Raw genomic sequence first — 6,000 nt, 5'->3', positions numbered from 1 at the left:
GAGATGGGTCTACTTTCTGAGAAATTCACAAAGTTTTATGAATCTATAGGAGGTGAGTGAATACACTTCTCTTGAGTTTTCTCAGTTTTGTGAAGATCTTGGTCTGGAAAGACAACTTATAGTGGCATATTCCCCTTAACAGAATGATGTTGCAGAAAGGAGAAATAGGACCATTGTAAAAATGATGTTGGAGAAGGGCGTTCCACTTGAATTCTGGGTAGTGGCAGTTAACACTGCAGTTTATATCCTCAATAGATGTCCTACTAAGGCTTTGAATAAAAAGACTCCATTGAAGCCTATAGTGGAAGAAAACATGGAGTTAAACACCTAAGATTGTTTGGATCCCTATGCTATGCTCAAGTTCCAATTCAGATGAGACAGAAATTTGATGCAACAAGTTCCAAGTGTGTATTTCTTGGTTATGGAACCTATGAGAAAGGTTACAAACTGTACAATCTAGAAACCAAGAAAATGGTTATCTCTAGAGATCTAATTTTAAATGAAAATGCTAGCTAGGCTTGGAAATATTGTACTAAGAAGGTCATGACTGTTGCATTCACTAAAGGAACACATGGAGAGGAAGGAAGTACTGTTGAGATTGAAGAGAATAATGGAGATGTGGAGTGCACATAATCATTGCAGAATCAACATGATCAAGTTGTTGCTTCTTCTCCAAGTCAAGAAGAACAAATGGTGTACACAGGTCCACAAAAGTTTTATCATACTCCTCTCAGGTTTAAACGCTTGAATGATATATATAAAAGTTGTAATTTTTGTGTTGTGGAACCTGAATGCTTTGAAGAGGCATCAGGAGATGAAGATTGGAGAAAAGTTATATCCACGAAGATTGAGATGATAGAAAATAATGATACTTGGGAGTTGGTTAATAGACCATTTGATAAACCAGTTATTGGTTTCAAATGGGTTTATAAGACAAAACTAAACCTTGATGGCTCTATGCAGAAGAACAAAGCAAGATTAGTGGCAAAAAGGCTATTCTCAAAAGCCTGGGGTTGATTTTAATGAGACCTTTGCACCAGTGGCAAGGCTTAATACCATTAGGACTTTAATTGCATTGGCAGCCCAAAAGGAATGGAAATTGTTTCAATTGGATGTTTAAGTGTAACAACCCATCCCTAATTTTATGATTTTATAAATTTAAAAGAGTGAATCAATAAAAATACCCCTAAAGGCGGGATTGTTGACTTTCGTTGACTGTCAATTAATGCATACAAGCTACTATTTTACCATATTCTTGAAGCTCTCAACAATACTAGCGTGTAGACGTAAACAGAATCGAATTCGGAGTTACGACGAATATTTCATGGATGTACGAAGGTGAAAGGTAATTTAGTAAATTCACTATTTTTTTATGAATTGTCCCTCATTATTTTATTAATTTCTGTTGAGATTTTTTTTATGTCAACGGGGCCCACGCCCATTCTTCCGTGTTCCCATTTCTCCTAAACCACCATTCAATTGCTGCCACCTCACCCTACTTCCGCTCTCATCTCTCTCGCTCTCTCATCCCTCTCGTCCCACCTCTACAACCACCAGAAATGAGACCAGAGCACCACCATCACTATACCATCACATTTTCTGCAAGCACCGAAACCCCCAGACTCCCTCAACCGCGATCTCTAACCGGCATAAACCTTTTTCTCCTTCCTTCTCTCTCTGCACAGTGACACCATCATTGTATATATTTTTTGTCTCTGGCAAGATATCGAGTTCCGACGATGGTAAGTTCCAAAAACCACCCAAAACGTCTTGGATCGTGTTTTGATTTATGTTTCTATCTTTTCTAAGGCCTTTGGTGGAGGTTTTGGTTCATAAATGGCATGGGGGAAAATTCCTTAGACTTTTCGGCAGACCGATGTGTTAGAGGACTTTTTCTGGCCATGACTGAGGACCAAAATGGTATAACTCGAATCCTTACCCTCCTAGCTTCATTTTTCTTTTTAAATGGTGAATTTTGGTTGAGTTTTGAAGCCGTGGAAGTTTTCCGGCCATATTTTTCCAAAAATCGACGACCGGGCCCACAACTGGGACCGGGTCAACCCGATTCGTTTAAAACAAAGGCCCAAACCCATAACTCGGATCTACGAGACTGATCTAGATCCATTTAAGATTTAAAATGGAATATTCCCTTCAATATTCCGCTAACCTTTAAGTTAACTTTAACAGAATATTCCATCTGAGAGTTAGAATATTCCATTAAAGTTAACTATTGACCATTAGTTGACTTTTTCGAAATTTTCTTGGAAACCCTTCTTGGCTAATTTCAACGCCCCGAGTTTGTTTTTTACATCTATTTAGTAAAATTCCAAAGTTTTAACGGAGTTGACCGCTGGGGCGGCTCGGTTGATTTTTTAGGGTTGACCGTTGACTTTTCGTTGACTTTTTACAAAATTTGCCCAGGACCATTCTTAGCGTATTTCGACGCACTAATTCCGAATCTGCACTTCATTTTCTCAAATTTGATCGTTTTAGTTAAGTTTTACTAATGGGTCCCACTATTATGCTTAGGTGCAATTACTATCGAAGACTCTGGTTTTCCTAATTCGAACCGCTATGATCTCACAAGTATCAGTGAGTGGGTATTTGCTTTTAAATATTATATATTTAATTAGTTTCCATTTATATATTTGAAAAAGAATTTCCTACGTATGCCTAGGTTAGACTAATGTTTATAAGAATGAGCGAAATGATAGAATTTACGAAATTATCCTAAATCCTACAGGATGCACAGGTATGCATACTTTTATGCGATTGGCCATGATTAATATTTATTGAATAGTATTTTGTCGATGTGAATTATCAATTTATTGTTGCATGATCGTATGTACGTTATTTGCTCATTGTGTGCTACACTGATGTCAGTACTCACCTGGGTCAAGGCCAGGATTCACGTGTATGTGCACATCGCACCGTACGCTTATTTTGGATCCATTGTAGGTGCCAATCTTATCCTAGATTGCTATAGGCAATTAGGACTCGTATGTGATGCGCATAGCGTTAATCTTCATGTGATTGTAGTACTAGAGCGTAAATCATTATTACACCCAGTCATGTTCATGTCAGAATACATCTGCATGAACTCATATGTCAACATATGTCGATGAGCACTAGATGAGATATGTTCATTTCTGTGAGATGTGATTACTAGAAGTTATATGCATATTTATGAATTTTGTGACGTATTGAATTCTTGAGATATTGTAGGCTACGGTAAGTACTTTCATACTATATGTAGTATGTATATTTTGGAAACTATACTTGTTTTACAGCAAGGGGTTATAATGTTTTCAAAAAGAATTTTATAAAAGTTTATTTTTAGTCCCACTCACCCTTATTTTTCGCCCCTCCAGGATTTAGTGGCAGTGTTAGTGTCAACGAAGATTTTCGGAAAGCGCTGATATCAAAAACTACGTCCAATGGTATAATTCTCAATCTACTCTATTGTACTTTACTTATACTCTGATATCACGTGTGAAATGAGTTCATTCCCGCTCACTAACGCACTCTTATACTTAGGCACTTTTAGGTTTAAATTTACTCACATTTTCCACATCACTACACTTTATGGCTTCGTCACCCTCCTGGTGTCAGCCAGCACAGTTCGATTTCGGAGCCTAAGTAGGCATTATGGGTCAGGGTGTGTCATTAAGTCTGCATTTCTGAATGGTACACTACATGAGGAGGTGTATGTTGATCAACCATTGGGATTTGAAGTGAAGGGACAAAAAGACAAGGTCTACATACTGAAAAAAGGCCTTATATAGTCTGAAGCAAACTCCCAGATCTTGGTATGATGAGATAGATACCTATTTCAACAAGTCTAGATTTGAGAAAAGCCCAAGTGAAGCCACCCTATATATCAAATCCAGTGATGCATGTATTCTTATTGTATCTCTGTATCATCTACATAGGGAGTTCTGATACAATGATTCAAGAATTCAAAATGAAATGATGAAACAATATGAGTTGTCAGACATGGGATTGCTACATCGGTTTGGGTATAATTCAAATTGAGAAGAGCATATTTATTCACTAGAAGAAATATGCCAAGTCATTGCTTGAGAAGTTTGGTCTAAAAGACTATAAGGCTGTGGGAACACCACTAGCAATCAATGAAAAATTGTCTAAGGCTGACGACAGTGAGGATGCTGATGAAAGTCTATATAGGAAGATTGTTGGTAGTCTATTTTATCTAACAGTTATTAGACCAAATTTGATGTATGCATCTTGTTTGCTAGCAAGATTTATGCATAAACCTACCAGAAAACACATGGGGACAGCTAAAAGAGTTCTAAGATATGTGCAGGGAACACTGGATTTTGGGATTAATTTTGTGAAGTGTAAAGCAGTTATGTCAATAGGTTGTTGTGGCAGTGATTGGGCAGGGAGTGAAGATGATATGAAAATTACATCAGGCTATGCATTCAGTTTTGGCTCAAGGATGTTCTCTTGGGCTTCTATCAAGCAATGCAGTGTGGCTTTATCCACTGTAGAAGCTGAATATGTGAGTGCTGCAGAAACCACAGCACAAGCAATCTGGTTAAGGTTTGTGCTAGCTGATTTTGGAGAGGAACAAATGGAAGCTACACCTTTATTATGTGACAATACATCTACTATAGTAATGTCCAAGAATTCAATTTTTCACTAGAAAACCAGACATATAAACAGAAGATATCATTTTGTAAGTGATGCAATTCAAGATGGCACAATTGAATTGAAATACTGCAAAACAGAAGAGCGGTTAGCAGACATTTTCACCAAGGTTCTAACTAAAGATCGATTTGAATAATTGAGAGCTGCACTTAGAGTGAAATCAACAAAACATTTAGAAGGGAGTGTTGATGTGTAAATGTATTTGTTGTGTTTGTTTTTTAATGCAAGTTGTATGATTTAATGTGAGCCATTGGATCATATTCCATATGGCATATTAGACTAGATATTATTGAGTCATAGCTCATGACAGGTGTAAGCATCTTATATGATGACTTAAGATTGCATGGTTGAGATGATTTTGTAATGAGGATAAAGAGTGAGTTGGCTCCTAACAGTAACATATTCTCTCCACATTTTCAATGTGAGATGGAATCCAATGAAGAATTTTCAAGCTCTGATACATTCAGGATTCTCTGATCTTCATCTTCTGCAATTTTCTGATTTCCTACATTCATTTCATTGAACCCATTTACCCATAATCAAAATACGAACACTTCCTCCTTCTTCGCTGGAGTAGCGAAGCCCTTGTCAACTAGAATCCACAACTTGTGGGATCGGAAAATGGTCTTCATTCTAATTTTCCAAAAGTTGAAGCTATCACCATTGAAAATCGGAGCTTGTAGCTCTCCTCCGCCAGACCCAGCCATGTTAAACTTGAATCTTGAGATATCGAAGCTCGTCGAAGCAAGAAACAGCTCCGATTCAACTCGCCGAATTTTACAAACTCTAACGCCCATAAATTAGACCCAACCTGGCTCTGAGGCCATATTAGCTTTTGGAATGCAGAGGTATAAACAAAACACAGAAACTATGGAAGCAATAGAGAATTTGGATCAAAGAGGGAGCTGAAAAATGCAAGGAAATCTAACTCAGAGAATGTGACTCTGAGTTGCTATATTCATTCATTCACACGCAAAGCATATGTGCTAGTACAAAATAACCATTAGAAGTTGAAATCAATCTCAGCCTTTTACTATCCTAGCCTGAGTCAAAGACACATGGCTCATCTAAGACTTATTCTAACCCACTCTCCAATACAAAAAGGACACTTGTATTAAAACTAAATCAGTGTACAAATTTAAATTTCAACATCCGAAAGATTGATGTTAAGATTCTTTCTCCTACCTATGATCTCAGACAATAGCATCCCAAAGCTGTAAAGTCAAATTTGTGTTAGAGCCTCGTTGCTATTGAATGAGAGCTTGTCAAGCCAGCCATTTTCCCTATACTCATAACTCAGTGCTCTAAGGTTTCTCTCAAAGAAAG

This window comes from Malus domestica, chromosome 16 (genome assembly GCF_042453785.1).
Source record: "Malus domestica chromosome 16, GDT2T_hap1".
NCBI classification, from domain to species: Eukaryota; Viridiplantae; Streptophyta; class Magnoliopsida; order Rosales; family Rosaceae; genus Malus; species Malus domestica.
This window is presented reverse-complemented; position numbering follows the sequence as displayed.